The sequence below is a fragment of the Papio anubis genome, chromosome 3 (assembly GCF_008728515.1).
Source record: "Papio anubis isolate 15944 chromosome 3, Panubis1.0, whole genome shotgun sequence".
Classification (NCBI taxonomy): Eukaryota; Metazoa; Chordata; class Mammalia; order Primates; family Cercopithecidae; genus Papio; species Papio anubis.
In genome coordinates, this window is record NC_044978.1 from 39,426,686 (window position 1) to 39,451,491 (window position 24,806).

The window sequence follows — 24,806 nt, forward strand, 5'->3', positions numbered from 1 at the left end:
CAATTTCTGTTTAGTAGAGTACAGTTTAAAGGTTATTAATTGTGAAGCAACTGTCATTGAGTCGTCTTTTAACATTTTTGCTTAAAGTGAACAGTGAAATGTGAAGCAATTTTGCCTTAATGTCTCAGGCACTTCGTTGTTGAAACACTGCTCTGTGTGTAACTGTGGTACATTTAATTCTACCTTGTCACCTGCCTAGTGCTTATCAATACTATTGATACAGGAGTGCTGGGAAGGGAAGAGCGTGGTGCCTTTAAATGATATGCAACAGGGAAGAGAAGTGTTGGGTAGAGAAAGGTCTGTCCCTGGCTAGGGCTCCACCCCCATGGACCTAGGTGATGACAGGCATTTCTGCCTTCCAACCCAAATGTCGTATATTCCAAGACCACCCTGGCCCATCACACCCCCATCCTGGGCCTATAAAAACCCGAGACCCTAGCTAGGCAGAGACAGAAGCAGCTGGACGCCATGAAGAATACTTTGGCAGAAAAAAACACGGGTGACTTGTCGTTGAGAGCATGCTGAGAGGCACCAGCAGGCCGGCAGGCCATCCACCAGCGGAATGACCCGGAGTTTGGCCAGAGCAGTCTGAGAAGAGCCGGGGCTGCCCAGCAGCCTGACTCCAGGGGAAAACCATCTACCTTCTGGCTCCACCATCTGCTGAGAGCTACTTCTACTCAATAAAACCTTGCGCTCATTCTCCAAGCCCATGAGTGATCGGATTCTTCTGGTACACCAAGGCACCAAGGCAAGAAACCCTGGAATACAGAAATCCCTTTGTCTCTGTGATTAGGAAGAGGGTTTAACTGAGCTGGTTAACACAAGCTGCCTGTAGACAGCAAACTAAAAGAGTACTCTTGCACTCGCCCACTGGGGCTTCAGGAGCTGTAAACATTCACCCCTAGACACTGCTGTGGGGTCAGAGCCCCACAGCCTGCCCATCTGTATGCTCCCCTAGAGGTCTGAGCAACGGGGCACTGAAGAAGCGAGCCACTTCCCCATCACGCACCCTGCCAGGGGGACAAGGGAACTTTTCCGTTTGACTATTGATTAGAAATGCCTGCCCACCAAGTGTAAAATCAAATATTTGAAAGTCAAATGAAATGATAAACTATACTTCCAGGCTTAATCTGCTGTTTTGAAGCTGGTTTGTGACATTCTCTGCCTATTCCCAGAAATGCCAAATTAGCAGCCAATGATCCTGTTACGTGGTATTTGCATGAAGCTGTCCTCTTTCTAGTAAGGATGTGGAAACTGGACAAGGATAAACTTTAATAATGTTAGATTTGCACTTGAGGAAGCAGAGGTAAAATTACTGACAAGGAAACTACTATGTTGAAGGCAGGACAGCAGCCAGGAAAAATTGTAAAACTGTGTCCAGTGACAAGATGTTTGCTTTGTAATTCATTGGCTGAATTCTGAATAGAAATGTAGAATTTCTGGGAATTTTGAAAATGTGGCAAAACAACAGGATAGGAAAAGGATGTCTTGGTAATTTGCAGGGTTGTGGTGGGGCGGGATGGGGTAGATTCCAATGTACACATCGCTTATTTGTTTAGATTTTTCCACCGGTCTTGTCATTGTGTTAGTTTATTATATGTTACGTGAGACAACTCCAACATGATTGTCATCTTGAATTTGGAGGTATAATTTGGGGCAATAATATAAAAATTGTTGTGCATTCTCAAATGTTCTAAAGATTTTTAGAACATGAGTTACAAACTTCTGTTGTCAAAAAAAGTAAAATCTTTAGATTTTTGACAATTTGCAGAAAATAGGCAACCACTTAAACAAAGAGGAAAAAAGTCTCGGCTGGGTGCGATGGCTAACCCCTGTAATCGAGCACTTTAGGAGGCTGAGGTGGGCAGATCACCTGAGGTCAGGAGTTCCAGACCAGCCTGGCCAACATGGCGAAACCCCATCTCTACTGAAAACACAAAAATTAGCCAGGCGCGGTGGAAGGTAAAAATTAGCCAGGCGCGGTGGAAGGTGCCTGTAATCCCAGCTACTCAGGAGGCTGTGGCTGGATAATTGCTTGAATATGGGAGGCAGAGGTTGCAGTGAGCCGAGATCACTCCACTGCACTCCAGCTTGGGTGACAGAGAGAGAGACTTCGTCTAAAACAAAAACAAAAACAAAAAACAAAACAAACAAACAAAAAACAAAAAATCAGTCTCCAATATTATAGTAAAAGAAAAAAGTCAATTAAAATTCCTGGATTTGGAGTACTCATTTTCAGAAAATAACCTGAGAAAAGGAAGGCTCATGCCTACTCCCCTCCAATCCACAAACCACATTCAATATATTTTTTACCATATGGGAATGGATCTACTCAGTTTTTTTCCATCCCCCAAAATTGTCTGTTGTACTGAACAGCATTGACATACATTTCCTAAGCTATTGGTAGTTTTTTTAAAATTTAACTTTGATTTATGTAAACTTATTTTATATTTCATATAATAGAGCACAGATGGTCTCTGACTTATGATGGTTTGAGTTAACGATTTTCAATTTCACAATGGGCTTATTGGCATGTTAAATGCATTTTTGACTTACAATATTTTTGACTCCAGTGGGTTTATTGGGCTGTAACCTCATCATAAGTCAAGGAGTATCTGTAATGAGAAACTAGTTAAAAGGTAAAGGAGGCTGAAGCCAGGTAACTTGTTTGGTATATGGGATACACTTGTCAGGAAATCCTTTTGCATTCCTGTACCAAACCTTGAAGATATTCTGATTACTGAAATGTTTGAAGAAGGTTTTCAGTGTCAGATTTTGTAACCCATTTAAATGCTTGCTCTTTTTTTATTGTAGCAAACCTACACAGTGCCTATTTTTCTGAATTTCCTCATTTATGTTTGCCCATTTTCTTTTTCCTTTAGCTCTTTTTTTTTTTTTTTTAGCTATTCAATGATTATTTGAAATTTCACCTCCTACACCAGGATTTTAACTTTTTTTCACAGTACCTTGGATACAAAATAATCTCTGAATATTTGAAATCATTAATTATGTTGATTGTGTAGTAAACTCTAAAATAGAAGTGGAATGGTCTCATGTACCAGCGATTTCTGAATTTTTAAATATTTGGCTACAAATGTCAAAACATGGAATAAAAGCAAAAAAGTTCTGACAGTTTTGTGTAATGGGAAGGAAGCAAGTAGACCTGGGTCCTAGTCTTGACTATGCCTCATGTGTAATCGTTTCACTAGTCATTTTTAATATCCTTGACCCTGTTAACCTTATTAGTAAAATAAACAGAATTGGTTTGGTAGAGCTCTCATCTTATTCTAGAATTGTATGACTCTATTTAAGACTAATTTTTCTCTATCTCAATGGTCTTAGGCTTTTTTTGATATCAAACTACTTTTCCCCTTGGGACCTATACTTTTTTGGGGAGTGCTACACAAGGGCTAGAGAGGTGCAGAGTTTGGACTATTTTTAGAGACAGCAGGTCTAGTTAAGGTGCCCAAGTGGGAGGCCCTAAGAAGTCAGGATGACATGTGACCACTGGGTGTTTGGGGAGGAAGGTAGGGAAAAAGAGATAGAACCCCCTGAGGATAAACTTTACTTGGTACACAGTTTTGCCCAGGACTCTGTGTGAATGATTTCCATGGGAGAGAAATTTGAGGAAGTAGAATAATGGAATCATAGAAATGTTACAGTGATTCTTTTTTCTTTTACCAAAATGAAAACCTTTCTGGCCACTAGTGCTGCACTGAGCCATATTAGAGCCAGAGGAAAAAGGAAAAGACAGTAATACTTATCTTTATTTAAAATTTTGGTATGTTGTTCATTGTGGATGTTTTTGCATTAATTTTTGCTTTTCAAAATATTGCATTAACATATTACTTATCTTGATTACCAAGATTTTGGCACTCATTAAATTTTGCACCCAGGGAGACTATCTCACGTGCGTCATCCTAATCCTGGCCGCTGCTAGCCACTCAATAATAATATTTTATTTTTGATTCCTATCTGCCTCCTAAGTAGGTTAGCAACATGAGAAAGGGTCTAGTTTTGGTTGCACATTGAGAATGCGCCCTCTAGTGGGGTTCTTGCTCTCTAAGGGCTTTGTTATGTATCAGTTGACGGCACTATATGGACCAAAAGAATGTATAAAGTGCAGTTTTCAAGAATGTCGTCTGTGGTCTGTTTTGTTGCAATCACGTGCAGTTCACATTCCTAGCAACCACTAAATTGTATACTTAGTGAGGTTATTCCTGAAATTTTAAGACAAAAGATTAATGCAGAAGACATTCTTTCTGTAGGCAACACAAAACCACACCACTAAATGAGACAATCAATCTGCCAGAAGCAGGAAGAGCAGCCTGCAATTGCTCTGGGAAATGACATGGGAAAATTTGTTAAAGGAGGAAAAGGACTGGAAAGTGTAACCACAATCTGCTGGTGTGGAAGGTTCTGGGTATTTAGAGGAGTGGAGGACAATTCCCAGCATATGCGTAGGGTAACTAATAATAGGCCTTGGACATGTTCCCTTCCATTCAACCAAAATAGTGCTTTCCCACAGTGCTGTCATGGAGAATGGAAATAATATGGGCTACTGAACTAAAAGGAGAAATATGTACGTAATTACATGTGATTGTTTAATAGAAAAACACAAACAAAACCAAGTGCTAAAATGGGGACTATTTTGCAGGCCATTTATAAAAGTCAGGAGTACAGTGTGACAAGATTAAAGATTACACAGGCTGGCTCTTTGAGATATAGGCCAATTCTTTATTCCTTCCTTTTTTTTTTCTTGGCTATTCTAAGGCTTAAAAGAAAGTTGCTTGAGAAGGAGAAAACTGCTGGTGGGAATGTAAACTGGTGCAGCTGCTGTGGAAAACCATTTGGTAGATCCTCCAAAAGGTTAAACCTAGAATGATCATATGTCCCAGCAGTTTCACTTTTAAGTTATAAACCTGAAGGAATAAAAAACAGAGATTCAAACAGATACCTGTCCACCAGTGTTTGTTGCAGCATTATTTATAACAGTCAAAAGATGAAAACAATCCAAGTGCCCATCAACAGATGAATGGATAAATAAAATGTGATATGCACATACAATGGAGTCTTATTCAGCTGTAAAAATGAAGTTCCAATATATGCTGTAACACGGATGAACCTTGAAAACATGCTAATTGAAGTAGCATAAGCCAGATACAAAAGGACACATATTGCATGATACCACTTATATAAAATACTTAAGAGTAGGCAAGACCCATACAGATAGAAGTAGATTAGTGGCTACTGGGGGCTGAGGGGAAGGAGGGGATGGGAAGTTGTCACTTAATGGGTATAGAATTTCTGATGAGTATAATAAAGAATTTCAGAAATAGATATGATAATGGTTGTACAACATTGTGGATGCAATTAATGTTGTTGAAATGTACATTTAAAAATGACTAAGATGACAAATTTTATGTTATATACATTTTACCACAATAAAAAGAAAAAAATGTAAGCCACAAAAAAAAAAAAAAGGAGAAAACTCAGAACAGCATGGATATGTGTGAAATATAACATTGTCTATATGGTATTTAATGAAGGCCAATTGCTGTATTTGGAGCCATACTCTTGATTGGATATGACTAAAGCAACCTAGCGTTAGCAGGTTACTTCTCCATGAACATTTTGTAAAAGAGGTTCTAGAGAAGTAAAACATTGTCTGAACCATTAGACAGGAATTTAATATGAATTAAAAAACACAGAGTGACCATTTTGGCTTCACAAAACTCTATTAAGGCTGAATGGTGCCCTGGCTATAGCCATCACTATGTTGCCCCTCTTTCCTACAACTAACCAACAGAATCGTCTCCTAGGAAGGGAGGGGTGATCCTGACCTCCCTCTCGCCACTGCTCTAATGTTTTCTAGCAAATTTACACTCGGCAGTAGCGGCCAAGGGGCTGGGGTGGGAAAATATGCTTTATGCCTCTTCCAAATAAGAAACAGCTGATATCTCATTGGTATAATTTTGAAATATTGTGCCTCTAAATGTCTGAACACATTAGAATGTGGAATTAAAAGCATTTTTATGCTATAGATTTTCTGTGATTAGCTTAAAATATGCGTGGCAGGTTATCCCTTTTAAAAAATCGAATTTGAATTTGATACACATTTAAATTTGGTAAGAATATTTGTGGGCTAGTTAAGAAATTCTGTTTATCTATTCATTAAATCCAGGTTCACCACATTAAGCATTTGTTGGCCTTCTTGGATTATTATAGATATCTGAAAGTATTAAGGTTTCATTAAACATATCTATTTTTCCCAGAGTAAACTTACAGGCGGGTAGTCTATACAGGTTTCACTCCATGTGCAGCTGCTAGAAGCTGAGGTACAGTTCTTCGTGTTTGCCTAACAACGTAAATAAAGTCTGAAAACCTAAGGAGGAAATGTGACTTTCCTATGGTGTTGGAAAAACTTTGTCCCCCTTGAAGCCTGCTTCTAGAATTTTCTCTTCAAAAATGTCCCTGTTAATTTTAGCTTTTTGCCAAGTCCCTGTGTTTTGTTCCTTTTTTTTTTTTCTTTAACTGCTTCGTGCTCATTATGCTGAGAAAGGGTAAAGGGGATTTTATGACTCAGTAAATCATCTGTAAATATACTACATGTACAGAGTATCTACCTAACGTGTATGAACATGCAGGGTGTTGTGTAGGTGAATGTATAAGTACCTGTAAAAGTGTGTGTAGACATGCATCTCTGTGCACTTCCTATGAAGAAACAGGAGCCAGAAAAAAAAAAAAGTGGGGTGGTCCATTTGAGGTAGGTGCCACCTGAAACCAAGTGGCTGTACACGTATAGTGCCGACACCTATACTTACATATAAATGATGATGTAATAATACACCTTTTCTAAAGACTAATTTGAGGCACATTTAAATGTGTCTAAAACACATGTGTTAATCTCTGGAGTTGTCATTTAAAAACATTTCAAGTGTTTTATTGTTTTGATGCCTTAGGATTCTAATTTGGTGTGATGTTTGGTTGGGTCTGAAATGGATGAAATCCCTCCAAACTTAAAATGTTCCTCACAATCATGTGTAACTTCAACGAGTCTTTGGAAATGGTTCTGTGTGCACATTTGCATCAATAGTTTGTTCAGTCTGAGGGTTGTAGTTGCTGATGCTAAGGGCCCAAATGATTGTACTTGTAAGTGGCACTTCTTGGCCGGAGAGAGCTGTTGTTGAATCTCAGCTAGGACCCGCCCCCTCCCCGCCATAGCAATTTAAGTGTGCATGTGTATCGGTGACCTGCCCTCACTCCTTTAAGAAAGCAAGGACACTGCATGTTCTCACTCATAGGTGGGAATTGAACAATGAGAACACTTGGACACAGGGTGGGGAACATCACACACCGGGGCCTGTCATGAGGTTGCAGGGAGGGATAGCATTAGGAGATATATCTAATGTAAATGACAAGTTAATGGATGCAGCACACCAACATGGCACATGTATACATATGTAACAAACCTGCACATTGTGCACATGTACCCTAGAACTTAAAATATAATAATAATAATAATAAAGCAAGGGTAGGAGTGACACAGAGGGAAGCACCACCACACCTCACACCCTGATAACCTTCACCTCTTCTCTCCTCTTTGCCACTCCACCCTAGAAGTGGAAGAGTTGGGCTCACTCCTTAGATAATAAAACAGATCCTGGAGAATAGAAAAACACCAGCAATTACCATGTCAGATACACACATAATATTTATTCTAGGAGTGCTCACACATTCAGCATGCAAGCGCCTAAGAATTATATATGTGCTTTTTGTTCAGTGTAATTTCAACAAATGTGTAATATTATAAACATTGATTGAATATCTGCGCTTTCATGAAAGTAAGGTCCTGTTTTTATGCAAATATTAACAAAGTAGTTAAGAAAACACAAGGAAGCAATGAAGAAATATGACTCGTGGGCAGATGGTTTCTGAAATTATATATATTTTCTGTGAAGCATTAACCAATGCTTTTTAAAAGCAAAACAATGTTTTGAATGTGGGTGTATAGTGTAAGGTAAAATACCTTCATTGCACAGTGCAAAGTTTACTTTGCCATGTGCTTAATGTATAATATGTAATGACTTTCTTCTCTTAATATATTTCCTCAAAATTGTTTGGTAATTTTTTTTAGGTGGGGAGAATATTTCTGGGACAATTTTTGAGGGCTGAGAGAAATTTTGAGAGAATTATCCAGAGCAGAAAAGATTTTATTTAAAGAATGCCTCCTTAAAAGGTGTGATTCTATAATTTCTCATGTAAAGTCTTCCTAAGTTTTATTAGCTGCTCTCTGTCAGGAAAATCATTTAAAATTTTTCATCTAAGTATCCCATCTTGCACATATAAATCCTTATTTTCTTATCTCCCTAATTAAGAACAGCTGGCCACAGAATTCTGGGTAAGGCCTTTTGTATATGTGAAATCGCTACTAAAATTCTCTCATAATCTGGATTTTAAAATCATTTTTTTCATAGCCATAATTTTATAACAACTGGCTGATTTTGAAGAATCTCCCCACCCACCTTCCTATCTCCTATTCCATCTTTAAGTGGTGGAAATGGAAGTGGAAACGCAGTGGAGCCAAAATGGAGAAAATGGGGCTTCTGGTTTGTCAGTACAGCATTCCTACTTTTACGTTACATTATTTTAATAGATTTCCAGATCACAGTGACATGTTGATGTTTAAAATTCAACGTGATGTCCCATCTGACCTCTAAAGTGATTTCTACTCTCAACTGGGCAGTCCCAGTACACGAGACCGTCTGGCTGGTCGCTCACATGATTGGTCTCTCAGGCAGGTCTGCTTCCTGGGACAGCGTGGAGGTGCAGCTGCAGAGAAGCCTGGTCCCTCTCTTGCTATCCTGTGTGTCTCTTATCAAATGACTGCTTAATAGAAAATCACCACTTTCCCAGATAAAGTTGTTTCTCATGTAGAAGAGTATGAACTGTGCTTCCTAGCTAGCACTTTTATTTTTAAAATATTAATTTCCCCTCCTTACTTGTACTACTCTTTTGTCATCCTCTCTTTAAATATTAGCTCGGTTTTGACCACTTCCTCAATTTTAATAAAATACATCTTCATATTACAGAGCTTTTCTCACTGCCTCTTAGATGTCAACTGCACATTTAAGGCCTATGGTTTTCATTTTATCATCAGGCCAAGAGACTCTGGTTTAGTTCTCAGAGGTTGATAAGCCCCGAAGGAAGAGTTATCCATCTTCTAGTGTACTGGGGAATTTTATTCTATTGGCTGGAGTCCAGGTCTAGACTATGCTATCCCTGTTTTCTTTTTTACATTTCTTTACCTTTCCCGTTTCTTTGATGACAATACCATATGGCACAGGATAAGAATTCTTACTAAAGTTGGGACATTGCATTTATCTCTGCCCCTTGATCTGCCAGGCCTATTACTCTGTCATGTTACAAAATTAGGTTAGTCTAATGAGACCTGTTCCTTACAAATCATTCATTTTGATGTATTCAAGGTGTTTGTGAATTTATCGTGTAATGATTTCTTCACTCATTTTTCAAGCATAGCTAATAGATTTGAAATATTTGGAAGAATTTCATTTTTCAAATATCATCTACTCTGACCCTCCCTGGTCATTTTAAAAAAGAGAGATATTTCAAATATACAGAAAAGCATAAAGAATCATATAACAAGATAATATCCCATAGTTTAACCACATCATTTTAAATCCATTTTTCTGTTGATGGACATATAGGTTATTTTCAACATTTCACTATCACAAATAGCAGTGTAAAGAATATTGTGTGTAGGTCTCTTTGGAGACCTTGTTAGGGTTTCTCTAGGAGTAGAATTGCTGAGACAAAAAGTATGGCTATTTTCAATTTTATTAGATATTGCCAAATTTTTCTCCAACATTGTACCAATTTATAACTCCATCAGCAGTTTATGAGAGTTCATTGCTTCATATTCTTGCCAACATTTGGTACTGACAGACTTTAAACTTATTGCTAACTTCATGGGTGTGAAATGGTATCACATCATGGTCTTAATTTGCATTTTCTAGGTTACTGATTAGGATAACATCTTTATATTTGTTCATTAGCGATTCATGTTTCTTTCTCTTTGACCTTCCTCTTTATATCTTTGGCCTATTTTATATTGACTTTTTGTTTTCTTATTTTTCAGAGTTCTTGCTAAATTCTGGATCCCATCCATTGATGGTTATATTTGTTATACCTTCTCCTGGTGTATAGCATACTTTTTTTCTTATTTATGTGTCTTTTGTGCTACTAAAGTTTTATTTTAAAAGTGTAGTCAATAGTATAAGTATTTTCTTTATTACTTGTCTTTTGATGCCTTGTTTCAGAAGTATTTTTTCACCCTGTAAACATAGTCTCCCTTTCTTACACATGTTTTAAATTTTTGTTTTTCATTTTCTGTTCTTTTAAATCACAAACAACTTTTGTGTATGGCAGCCCAATTTATTAAATATGTTTTAACATAAATATTAATATATTTGCTCAATTATCTGTACCACAACCATTTATTAACAGCTTTTTTCTTTTTTGAGCATTTTATTCATCTCATTTGTGTAATTAGTCAAGACTCCATGGTCTTCATTACTAGAGTTTTGTAGTAAGTATTGATTCCTCACTGCTTTGTCAAGTTACCCCAGCTTGTTCGTTGTTTCCAAAACGATCTCAGCTTTTATTGTTCCTTTACTTTTCTAAATAAATTTTAGCATCAGCTCTTCAAGTTCCATAGAAATCTTTGGAGTTTTAAATTGGAATTACATTGATTTATATATACATTTGAGCAAAATGAAAAACTTTATGGTTCGACTCTTTCCACCCATGAACATCATATATTTCTTCTTTTATCTGGTTATTTTTTTCCACCTTTAGATGACGTTTGGTAAATTTTTTCCATCTAGGTACTACCCAACATTTTACATTTTATTTGTATGTATTTTATAGTTTTTGTTTTTATGGAATCTTTAAAAATGGAGTATTTTAAAAAATACATTTTCTAATTGTTACACGTATATGGAGGCCTTAAAGATTTAATGTGGCCAGGCGCAGTGGCTCTTGACTGTAATCCCAGCACTTTGGGAGGCTGAGACCGGCGGATCACAAGGTCAGGAGATCGAGACCATCCTGGCTAACATAGTGAAACCCTGTCTCTACTAAAAATACAAAAAATTAGCCGGGCAGATGGCGGGAGCCTGTAGTCCTAGCTACTCGGGAGGCTGAGGCAGGAGAATGGCGTGAACCCGGGAGGCGGAGCTTGCAGTGAGCCGAGTCCAGCCTGGGCGACAGAGCGAGACTCCGTCTCAAAAAAAAAAAAAAAAAAAAAAAAAGAAGATTCAATGTATTGCTTTTTTCTCACCTTGCAATTCAGTTAAACTCTCTCCTATCCAAGTACTAACCAGGCCCAGCTCTGCTTAGCTTCTGAGATCAGATGGGATTGGGTGCATTCAGGATGGTATGGCGGTAGACACAATTCAGCTAAACTCTCCTGTAATTTATCTGCAGACTTTCTTTAAGTGTTTTAGGTTGAAAATCATGTTATATACAAAACAGTGATACTTATGCTCACTCCTTTCCAATCCTTAACTCTTTTTAAAATTTTATTTTACTGATTGATTAGGAATTCCAGGACAAGGTTGAATAGAACCAATAATAGAATATCCTTGTCTTATGTTTGATTTTAAAGGGAATGCTTCGAAACGTCCCGACTTTTCATTAGAATAATATTCTATTAAGTATAATATTCATTCTGAGTTTATTATATATTCTTTTTAAATTAATGAAGTTTTTTTTCTAGTACTATTTTTCTAGTGTAAAAAAGTCGTGAGTAAGTTAAATGTTATCAAATGCCTTTTCTTCACTCTACCTCTTGAGGTGATTATGTAATTTTTTTCTTATAATCTATTAGTATGATCAATTACATAAACAGATTTTTATCACATTAAATCATCTTTGTATTATTGTTATAAATAAAATATTTTATTTAAAAAATATACTGCTGGATTTGGATTGATAATATTTTGTTTAGGATTTTGTGTTCATGATCATACATAGGATTAATCTATAATTTTACATTTTAAAATATCTTGATTTTTGTGTCAAGGTTATTTCTTGACACGAAATGAGTTGGGCATCAGTATCACCCTCCTTTATATTAAATCAATATGTACAAAATTAGAATTATCTGTCTTCTGAATGTTTGGTAGGACTTTTCCCTTGTAAAGGCATCTAAGCCTAGGGTTGTATTTTTCACGACTGAAAATAACCTTTTCTTAACTGCTACCATATATATTAATATTCCTTTATTTAAATACATATGTGGTATGGAGAATTATATGTGGATGTGCATATGAAAATATTCAAATCTCCATATGACACAACTCTTATTTATACACATATTAAAATACAGAATGCCATGCATATTGTTTATGACAATTATCTAATCAGGGGCACAATTTTAAGTTTTGAGTTCCCATGTAAGTCTGGAGCCCCTTAATCTTTGGAATTTTTAATAATTCAAATTTGTAAGATTGAGTATGTTGGTGCTATGATAATAACAGCAACGAATATTTGCTGAGTACCTATTCAGGGTAAGGAAGTTTACCTTCATTATTAACATTTAATGCCTATGACAATTATATGAGACATAGCTAATTCTATTAGGCATGAGGAAGTTGAAGCCAAGAGGATGGATAATTTGTACAAAAGATCATGGATAGTGAGTGGCAGATTTGAGATTTAAACTAAACGTGTCTGAAGGAAAGCTGGTGTTCTTTTCACAACACCTAACTGGGAAATGAATGATAAAAGATAGATTCAGTTTTGATAATAAGTAATAACAAATTTTGTTGCTGTTACTTTTTGAAATTGAAGTTAATGATATAGGACAGCAGGAAAATTGACTATGGCAGATATAAATACTGCTACGGCTTTCATGTACTATCACATAGACTGTATACTGCACAATTCCAGGGGGCACCATGTATATGTGCCCCAAAGTGAATGGTGCTTCTCTGTATTGTACATATGATGGCATTTAATGCTGTGAACATGTACTTGCCTTGCAAGGTTCTGAGGAAAGAAAGAAGTCATTCTAATGAGAATATATTTACTTGACAATTAGTAAAAGATTAACTGCATTATTGGACAGAGTTTTGGGATTCATATTAGTACATAGATGGGACTCTTTAGGATTATATTTTATAAAACTTGTGCTTGATATTTGCTGTTTTTAGTTTGATACTTCATAAAAAAGAAAAATATATTTTGGATAGGGCAGCTACTTCTAAAATTTTAGTTGAGCATTGATTGTAATATTAAAGAAGTTTAAAAAGGAAATTCACAGGTTTGATGATTACTTCACGCAGGAATTCTTGCAATGCAATGGAATAAGGAAGCAAGTATGTTTCTTAAGAGGTAGAGACTTTGTTTCTTATTTCTTTATTTTTCCTTATTGAAATTTAATTTGGAGTTTTTAGTAACTAAGGATAAGTGATAAATATAGTAAATGCGACAATCTATTTAGTCATGATGCTAGCTTTGGAAACAAGTATACTAAAAAAGGAATTTCATAGCATGAACATATTTTACAGGCATTAGAAGTAATGTGTTTTTTTTTTTTTTCTCTCAGAGATTTTTTCTGGTCAATATTGTGTCCTATATTTTATGTTTTGAATGCAAAACTTTTATAGTATTTATGATTTTCCCCGACCCATCCATTCTTCTGTGCTTGTTTCTCCATTTCCACTACACTTTTACTTCCTTTACCCTGAATATATTTTTTCCTTCTAAGTCCTTTAATCACAGCAGTATCCACTCTCCCTGCTGGCTGTCAGTTCTTTTTCTCCTCTCAAAGTCATTTCAGTCATTGTTCTTTATGCCTCTCAGAGGAATAAAAAAAGGGCTGGTCTCTGAATTATTATTTCTCTTTGAAGCAAGGAGAATGCCGAGTGTGCTAAAAATCACTTTAATTTAATAGGCTCCCAAAAAAGTGAATTCAGTTTTTCTCTCTATTGCCATTAAAAAATTTATTTACCCTGTCATTTAAACTGTATAACAGATTACAAAAATTTTTACCATTTAATATGACACGAACATTTGGCACTTTTCTTTTTGAACTCACCTTTAGGCAATGTGTAAAAACAATGCCTCTCTACCCTTGGTGAAAGTTTTGACTTCTCAAAACAAATGTGTTAATGCAATGTTTTTCTTGAGTGAAGCAACACTAAAATAGTTATTTTTTCTCTTGGATTTTTAAAGAGCTCTGCATATATTCCCAGGGAAAATCTTGAAGTCTTTCTCAAGTATTACACACATATGTACATATACATGCAGCCCCCAAAGGTTAAATTGTTAGCTCATTCACTAGGATATGAAATGTATTTCCCCATAATAGACATAGAGTGGTGGTTATATTCATTTACATCCTATTCCGCCCCAATGTCAGTACTATATCACTAGGCCTAACTTCCATCAATAAGGTCTTATAAGAGTACTGCATTCTGATATCTGGTGGTAATGATGGCTATGGAGGTGGGATGGATAATATTTTCAGGGACGTATCCCTTGAGTGAATCAGGCACAACTTGCTACATATAATCTTGACCTGATTTTAATTATTATTTACACAGAGCACAAAACATCACATATCTTGGGGAAATAGGATAGTCTGAAAAAAACCAAGCCACATGGAAACCTCCAGTTATAATGAAAATTAGAAGAGCGTATAGTATGGGTCAAGGTTCTCAGGCATCCCGTAAACAAACACATAAGTGCATTAACATAATTTAACAAAAATGTAATTGGGGTTCCATGAGCAACGTATTTTTATTTTCAGTATAGACCGTAAATGCCCTCTTAATTTCTTTTCATAGCTAAATTCATTACAGCATTGAACTAAAGAATACAAGTTTTTATGTTTGTTTGTTTGTTTGTTTTTTTGAGACAGAGTCTTGCTCTGTCACCCAGGCTGGAGTGCAGTGGTGTGATCTTGGCTTACTGCAACCTCTGCCTCCCGGGTTCAAGCAATTCTCTGCCTCAGCTTCCCGAGTAGCTGGGATTACAGGCGCCCGCCACCACGCCCGGTTAAATTTTGTATTTTTAGTAGGACGGGGTTTCACCATCTTGGCCAGGCTGGTCTTGAACTCCTGACCTCGTTATTCACCCACCTCAGCCTCCCAAAGTGCTGGGATTACAGGTGTGAGCCACTGTGCCCAGCCAAGAATATAAATTTTAACTGCCTTATTGATAAAGAAATCTGAGAGGGTGAAAGATGAATGGAGCATTTGTCATCCCCATTCTTTATTAAATTTTGTTTTTGAGACAGGGTCTCACTGTCACCCAGGCATGTGGTGCAATCATGACTCACTGCAGCCTTGAACTCCTGGGCTCAAGTGATCCTCCTGCCTTAGCCTCTTGAGTAGCTGGGGCCACAGTTGCCCTCCACCATGCCCAGCTAATTTTTTTTTTTTTTTTTTTTGTAGTAGAGATGGGGATCTCCCCATGTTGCCCAGGCTGGTCTTGAACTCCTCGGATCAAGCGATCCTCCCACCTAGGCCTGCCAAAGTGCTGGGATTACAAGCATGAGCCACTACACTCCATCATCCTCCCATTCTTCAGCCTGTTTTTATTATTTTTTTTCCAGGCCTGACTAATGCTTCTCCAGCCTGGCCCAATTTTTCTTGTGAAGTCTAAGGTGTATTTGTATATAGATTTTGGAGCATAATTTTAACCTCTAGAATATCCTCTCTCCACTGATCTCTCTCTCTCCCCCGCCCTTCCTCTCCCAGCATTATTTATTTATTTATTTAGGGATGGGGTTTTGTCATGTTGCCCAGGCTGGTCTCAAACTCCTGAGCTCAGGCAATTCACCTGCCTGGGCCTCCCAAAGTACTAGGACTACCAGCATGAGCCACCATGCCCAGCGTCTCCTAGCATTTCATTCAGTTTATCTTATTCATCTCTTAAATTTGGTAATCTGAATATTTTGCCTATACGTGATTTCATCAGATTTTTCCATTTCTATTTTGTGTATTGGAGTTAGGGATTGTGTACTTAACATACAACTACATATGAAACAATGAAAATTTGACTTATTTTTTTCCTGTGGATCTAAGACCAGTGGCATGTGAATCTTTTAATATGGTTATAACGATAATACCCAATATTCTTTCTTTTGTGGAGCTGGCTTTGTTGTACACAGAGAATTTAGCCTTGATTATTCTTAATCTAGATTCTGTATTTTTATATTTCTGGATTCAATCTGCCTTCACCCAAGAGTTGCATCAGAGTGCCTAAATGCTACTTAAAATGAAATCTGAAAAACTGATAATTAAATAAACTTTATTGTTATTTCTGTACTAATCTTTTATGAGGGAAGGATCAATAACAAATAAATTATCATCAGATGCTTATTCAAGCAATAAGAATGCCATGGAGGCAGTAGACAGTTTAATCTCTTTATTCTCACTATACTGATTTGATTGGAAAGATTTGAAAATCAATTTGTTTCAAGCAACTTGGGGTGAGGGGAGGATACAAGATATGAGAATCAAGAAGAAACTGGAACTAGATGTCAGCTCAGAATTCAGGGCAGATCTAGGAATTTGGACAGCAGGAGTCTATTGATTTTGAGTCAAGGGCTCTGCCATTATTGTGATTCAGTTACCTTTCATGTGTCTCTTCCATTCTCCTCACTCTACTGACTTTATTCATCACCCTCCATTCTTTATATATCTTTTCTCTACCTTATGCCTTCTGCTTACTCATAATTTTGGTTTACTCATAAATTCAGCTCCTACAGTTTCCTTCACCCTATATTTTTCCATGAACCTTCACTGGCTTTCTCTAATAGATATAACATATATTTTTAATAAGTTTAAATTTCCTAAGATAGAGGTTGATATTTTTCAAGTCAAAGAATATTATAGATTACTGACTAGACTGTGGATTGACTTCTTATGGGTCAAATAATCATCTTAGTCCAATCAGCAGATGTTGCCTGAACTTTCAAACTATGCAGAAGCTGTGGGAATGGTGCAGTTTCCATTTGCAGGGGCTGCTGGCATGGTAGCCACCATGATTAACAAAATATGTCCTCATTATATGTTAGGAGTTAAAAGCTTCTCAACCAAATGTTCGATCTGTTAAGCAGTGATGAACTTTCCCTTAGAAACAAAAGTATACAAGTAGAGGTAATGTCAAAAGAAGAATATCTGAAAATTCTTACCCCTCAATTCAGTAATGACTCATTAGTATACATACTATTTAATTATAATGTGATTAAAGTTCTAAGAATAAATACTTTTCAATTCTTACTACTGTAAAGCACACTTGTTTAACCTTGGTTAATATTTACTGACTACTGTCACCTGTGATAACACAGTAAGTATAACTTATACAGTAAACAATCTGATTGGCTGCTAAAAAAGGAATGGAGAATAAAGGGTTTAGGACCATGTACTGTAGAATTCAGATAATTCTAAAAAACAAAAACAAAAACAACAACAACAACAACAAAAACAAAACGAGTGCCTTTATGATCTATCAAATGGTCACAATGCATTGCTTAAATTTGTTTGGGAAATACGCCTTTCCTTCTTCCTGATATTTACTTTCACAACTGTAATTCATAAGATGAAACTGTGTGCTTAAAACATCAACAAGTTATATCCAGTAGGGGAATTGGACAGGTGTGCTGGAGGGTGGTTAGAGGGAAATTACTAGTAATCACCCTCTGTGTACTATGCAACGTATTATATGTGTCTATAAAACATTTATAATGCTCATTTTATAGATGAGGAAGTTGGCCTAAAACTGCCCAATGTCACACAATTCCTAAATGAAAAACCAGGCATGATTGTTTCTTCATGTTGAAAGTTTGTACCCTTTTGGTTTTGTTTTACAAAAATTTTATTTCAGTAGCTTTTCGGGTACAAGTGGTTTTTTGTTACATGGATGAATTACATAGTGGTGAATTCTGAGATTTTCATGCACTTATCACCCGAGTAATATATATTGTACCTAATATATAGTTTTTTATTCTTAGTCCTCCTCTCACCCTACCCCTACTGAGTCTCTAGAGTCCTTTACCTTACCTTATATAAAGCTCATGTCTTTTAACAACATGTTGTTGCTTTACTATGGCCCTTCTCTGATATTCTTTCCCTTCGAAATATTTCTCAAATAATGATGATTTCCTCAGATATTTTATGACAGTTTCTGTATTCCAGCAGGTGCAGTCATTGTGGACTGGTGAGAGAGGAAGAGATAGAAAAGCCACTTAGGCTTCTGAACTGTTAAAGAACTCCCAGAGGTCTTGGCTTTGAATACAAGAAAAGGAGCATGAATATTTGCAGATATTTCTAAGCTCTCTTCCCATAATTGCTGATTAGTAGCATGGGTTGGGTGGTGGAGTATAGCATGTTATCCTATGATTGACAAATGAAGATAAGGTATTCTTCCAGTTGGATACCCAGATCAGTATCTGTACTATCTCAGAGCTCTACATATATTCCCAAGGAAAACCTTGAAGTCTTTCTCAAGTATTACATACATATGTACATATGCATGCAGCCCCCAAAGGTTAAATTGAATAATTAATAGAAATAAAGGAAATCTCTAATTTCTAACTTTTATTTATAATCTATATTTTATGAAGTATAGTATGCAAGAACCACAGCATAAATCAAGAAGTTACAGACCAACTAGCTTTAAGAAAATGGAAGCAAAGCATCATAATAACCCACCAGCTCCAGGACAAAGAACCTTTAATTTTTTTTCATATAATGTAGGTTAATTACAATTAAACCCATAAGACTAAATGCATTGACTATTGTACAAGTTAAATTTTATTCTACTTTGTAAAGGTATGAATAATTCTTAATTTTACCTTTTATTTCATTAATCTTATATTTTAGAACAAAATTCCAATGACCCTTCAATGAAGAGCTCTAATTTACATTTCAAATTTGTGCTTAATTACAAAATTTTAGAATAAGAGACCTTAGGAAATCATGTGGTCTCTAGCTTTCAAACTGATTAATTGCTTAGGCAATGATATTAAACTCTGGTTTGATATCACTCCAGGGTGAGTCCAATGATCTAAAAATTATTGAAATAAACTTTAAACTACAAAGTAAATGTATACTTTGAATATTCAGTTGGTAGACATAAAAAACTATTTAAACCAACTTGATCTATGTGTTATTAATAGAATACTCATTTAAACAATGGGAGAATATGAACTCTTTTCAATTGCACATGGAATATTCTCTAAGATAGACCATACGCTGAACTATAAAACAATTTTCAACTACTTTTAACGGTTTGAAATTATGCAGAATTTGTTCTATGACCACAACTGGATTAACTAAGTAATCAATAACATAATAATCTAGAGAATTCTGAAATGTTTGGAAATTTAACAACACACTGTAAAAAAAGCTGATGGGTCAAAGAAGAAATGACAAGAGAAATTAGAAAATAGAATATTAATGAAAATACAATATATAAAATATATAAAAATTTGTGAAATGCAGCTAAAGCAGGGTGTAGAAATCCATTCATCTCTTTAAATGCTTATGTTAGAAAAGTGATTTAAATCTAATGATCTTTGCTTTTATCATAAGAATTTAGAAAAAGAACCCAAAGTCAGTCGGAGGAAAGAAACAATCAAGAGCAGAAATTAACAAAATAAAAATTAGACAAACATTAGATAAAATCTAATTCTTTGAAAGAACTAATTCTTTGAAAGATCAAAACTAATTGGTCTTTCAAAAGACCAAAAACTAATTCTTTGAAAGACCAAAACATATTGATAAACCTCTTATCAGACTAATCAAGAAAAAGAGAGACAAATCACCAATGATTGAAAGAGGGGATATCACGACAGATCCTACAGAATTTGAGAAGACAACAGAAAATATTTATGAACATCTTTGTGCCAATAAACGTGACAACTTGGATCAAATGGACAAATCCTTGAAAAACACCAATTAACAAAATGAACTAAAATATAAATTAAAAATGAGAATATATCTATCTCTACTAAATAACTTGAATTCATAAATAGAAACCTTACCTCAGAAGAAACCATAGTTTTACTAGTGAATTCTATAAAACATGTACAAAAGATATATTTCCAGCTTTACAAAAACCTCTTCCAGAAAACAGGAGGCCAAACTAATTTTATGAGGCCAACATTAATATCAAAACCAGATATCACAGTAAAAGAAAACTATAGATCAATATCCCTCATGACATAGACAAAAAAATCTGTAACAAAATATTGACAAATGTGTAATATGTTAGAAAGATAGTACTTCTCCACTAAGTGTGGTTTATACTAGAAATGCTGATAGAATCTACACCCAACCTAAACAAATGAGGCATTTAAGTTGGCACAAAACCTTTTCAAAAAATGCTGCTACATCCAAGTTTATTAAGCTTAAAATCGCCTACTTTAAAATACATCTATAGGTTTGTTAAACATATAAAGCTTTAGAACACAATTCTTGTTGGCTGCTTCTAAGTTAGCATGCTATATTCTTGCACCTTAGTTTTCTAAAACCTACCCATTAGCATTGGTATTGTGCCTGATTTGATAGGCATTTTCATAATTCAGAAGAAAATGGAGAATAAAAGAAAAAATTTTAGTTGTCTGCTTTTCTGATCTAGGATAATTTTTCTATTTAAGCTACACATTGAACAAACACAAATCTTTTAAAATTGAAAAATATATTTTTTGCTCACGATACAAAATTTATATAATGCAAATAAACAAAAAGTATAAATAAAAATAGTCTAAGATTTCATGCTTCTAGATTATTATAATCAATGTCTTGAGGTAACTTCTCTGTACAGTTTAATAATAAATATGTCAGTGGGAAGAGAACTAGGGAGAATTACTAACTGTGAGTTTTAATCTGGAGAAAACGAATGTAGGACATTGGGTAAGTGACTTAATCCCTTTGGGCCTCAGTTTCCTCATCTATAGAATGTGGAGACCTGATTAGACATTCTTATGGTCCCTTCTAACTTTTAAGTATATATTAATCCAAAGTGAATCTCACAACTCTTGAAGGCATAGAAATAAAATGAAAATCTATACTAAGCAGAAGGTGGCAGTGTTGTTGAAGAAAAGGCCTAGATTTTAATACCAGTAAGTGCAGGTGGATTGCTATGCACGGTGTTTGTACCTTGATAAAATTAGTGCTGGAGCAAATTAGTGACAAACCACTAATTTAGCAGGATTAAGATATCCTGTTACAACAGTTAGTTGTTTTTCCGAGGTCAGTAATATCATTATATATGACATTGCTTTGCTGTGAAATGAGACAGAATCAAACATGATCACCTAAAGCTCACACAAATACAGAAGTCATACTAAGCTCAGAGCTTTTAAGCGAATAATAATTATTGTTATATTTGTTTCAGGTATTTTGAAATAGTTTGCCTGGCTATTATTAAGTGACAACTTCCTCATACATATTTGCAATTTGGCACAGATATTTTTAGTGAGGCAAAGTTTTTCATTCTTTGTTTTCCAACTTTTTGAAATAAAGGAAGATTCAAGCACATACATTTTTATGGTCTTTAGAGAGCTTATCTTTAATACATAGTAATGGAATTCAATAATTCAATCTTTGTTCTTTGTCTTAGAAATATCTGAGTTCAGTGCTTATAGTGGGGTTAAGATATGATATTTAAATTTATGATCTATTGTTTGTTTAGCATAACATACTAGAATACCATTTAATAAGGCAATAGATTATAGGGACAGTTGTTAGATTAAGATTTCATTTAGAATGAAAAAAAATCCGTTAGTAGATTTTGCTTGAGTCAGGTACAGTATTCCCCTAAAATCCCTCAGATTTCTACATTAACTAGATACCACTGTCTTAGTCCATTTGAACTACCATAACAGTGTATGATAAATCAAGAAGGTTGTAAACAACAGAAATTTATTTCTCTCTGTTCTGGAGTCCAAGATCAAAGTGCCAGCAACTTCAGTGTCTGGTGAGAGCCTGCTTTCTGGCTCATAGACAACACTTTCTTGCTGTGCCCTCACCTGGTGGAAGGAGTGAGGGAGCTCCCTTGGGCCTCTTGTGTAAGGCTCTGCCCTCATGACCTCATCACCTCCCAAAGGCACCACCTTCTAATATCATCACTTTGGGGGTTAGGATTTCAGCATATGAATTTTGGGGAGATACACACATTTAGACCATAACAACCATTTTTTTTTTTTTTTTTAACTGGAATATCCCTCTCACTTCTACATTTCTGGGATTAGATACTATAGGAAGCAGATACACATCCAGGCCAAATTGTTTTTCTGTCCCTCTGCAAAATTTTTGGGAAAGATTAAACTACCAGAAAAAATAGAACCAGCGATGCCAAAGATGAAGCATGAGATCACATGTTAATGCTAACACTCTTCCAAAACTCCTTTTTGTCTGGGTTTGTGTTATTTGCATGCAGCCCACAGGGTGGAGGCAGAAACCAGTGTGGGAGAGTGGAGGGCCTCTCCAGTGGCAGGAGTCAAAGCCTCCATTCCCCCACTGCTGGGCCGCCATCCCCAAAGTTGTTGCCTCGTTCCTAAATTACCATGGCTTTTTCAGCAGGAACGTTAAAGTTTCGTTTTAGGCAACATCTTTCCTTCTTTATGAAGCTGACTCCTCTCTCTTTGGCTATTTTCTATAGAAAGAATCACCCCATATATCTCAGCTACATATTCTCCTTTCTGGGGTAACTTCCTGTATTATACCACGAGTATCTCTTTCTATTGCCTCAAATTCCCATTGGCAGCACCTATCAGAGTGACCTCCTGGCTCTTCCTTGATGATGCTGGATCTGTTCCCACCTCAGGACTTTTACAGTGGCTGTTTCCTATGCCTGGAATGCTTTTCCCCTGATAATCCTGTGACTAACTTTCTTAATGCTTCCAAATCTTTTTTGTTCTAATGTCACTTTCTCTGTGAAGACTTCCCTGATCTTCCTATATGCAGTTGCTACTCCTTACACCTCCACCCTCCTCTGTCCCCAGCATTCCCACTCCCCTTTCCACTCAATTTTTTCTCCATAGTACTTCCCACCTTCTAATAACTACATAACTTACATATTGATTTTGTTTACTGTTTGTCTCCCTCCGCCGAAATGTAAGCCCTATGAAGGCAAGACGTTTTGTCTATTTTGCTCGTTGCTGCGTTTTCAATGCTAAAAAAGTGCCTGTCAGAACAGAAATAAGCAATAACTACTACTTGAATGAAGATATCAGTTCATTTTCTCAAAAGAATTTTCTAAGTGGTTAGAAAATTATTATTCTCTATTCATTTTCTTCAAAATAAAAGAAGGAACAGGGATGTATGCAGTAGACAGAAGCATACATACTTTTCAAGCTTGGTAGATACTTTAAAAATATTTCAGAAAGCTTCTTTGTATTCTTAATGCAACCAAAGATGACTTACAGGAAAATATGTGTCAGGATAAGAATTGAATTCATATCCTGCTGTATAAGCTTAATAATAGAATAATTTTAAGATATAGGTTAAGGCCAACTTGGATCTTTTTGAATGTTCTCACAGGTAAGTTTATTATTCTGTGCCCAGTGTTTCCTCTAGTGGGCTGAAGTAATGCTTTGGCTGCCAGGTCATTGGGCAACATTGCCAAGAGGTGCTGAACATTCTTATTCCCTTTCTTTCCTTCCCCTGGCTAACCCGGAAAAGTGCAAGAAGTATAACATATTCTGTAGATCATTAGCCAAAGTGTGCTTCCTCTGGGGTGTGCATCTAAATTATATGCTTATTAGGAGCTTTGTGAGTTAAAAATTTGTACTCAAAGAAAGTTATTCCTATGATACTTTACCTATAATTTGGAAAGCAAAAAAGCAAATTTTCAGACACTCTGAGCTCAACCCAAACTGGATAACTCTGTTTTCCTTATAAATACCATTTAAAAGTTAGCCTTATGCCAGGATCCTCCCTTCTCTCTTTTTTTAAAAAAATTAATTTAAAAGTAAATTTTACTTTTTTTTTTTTCTTTTTTTTTATGAGATAGGGTCTTGCTCTATCACCCAGGCTGCAGTGCAGTGGTGCCATTTCAACTCACTGCAACCTCCACCTCCTGGGTACAAGGGATTAATTATCCTGCCTCAGCTTCCCGAGTAGCTGGGATTATAGGTGCGTGCCACTACACCTGGCTAATTTTTTTTTTTTTTTTTTTGTATTTTTAGTAGAGATGGGATTTCACCATGTTGGCCAGGCTGGTCTTGAATGAACTCCTGGCCTCTAGTGATCCACCCGCTTTGGCATCCCAAAGTGCTGGGATTACAGGTGTGAGCCACCGTGCCTGGCCCAAGACCCTCCCTTCTCTTGAACAGATCTTTTCAGTTTTCTTACATTCAAATTTTCCTCATTTTTAAGGCTCAATTTAAAGGCTACTTCTTACTTATTTTTGTTACTGTGTTCTCCAGATGGAAGGTAGTATCTAACTTCTGTCTACCACCAATGCTAGTCTTGCATTTCGAGGAGTTTATAGGCCAGCAGGAAGGATGAATTGTGTTTGCTAATAACTATGAAACAAGGGAGAAATTGATCAATGTATTTTTAGATAATCAGATAAAATCCTACAAACATTTAGAGACAGAGTCAACTTCTGGCTGCTTCATGGTGGAGGTGGTATTTTATCCTTAAGGAATGGATACAATTTGGGTGGGCAGAGAAAGAGGAGGAAAGAAGGACTTGCCAATGTAGAAGTTAAGAGCAGACATAAACATGGAAACAAGAATTCTTATAAGAAATAGTTAT

The 24,806-nt window shown here is 36.0% G+C and overlaps 1 long non-coding RNA gene across 1 annotated transcript; it reads right to left on the minus strand.

The window, feature by feature from the left end:
- Positions 1 to 2,885: 2,885 nt before the first annotated feature.
- Positions 2,886 to 24,053, minus strand: LOC116274136. The gene is made up of 2 exons (XR_004182654.1): positions 23,120 to 24,053; positions 2,886 to 4,922 (listed from the first exon to the last, which is right to left on the minus strand). It is a non-coding gene; the product is annotated as an uncharacterized LOC116274136 (long non-coding RNA).
- Between the last annotated feature and the right edge of the window lie 753 nt (positions 24,054 to 24,806).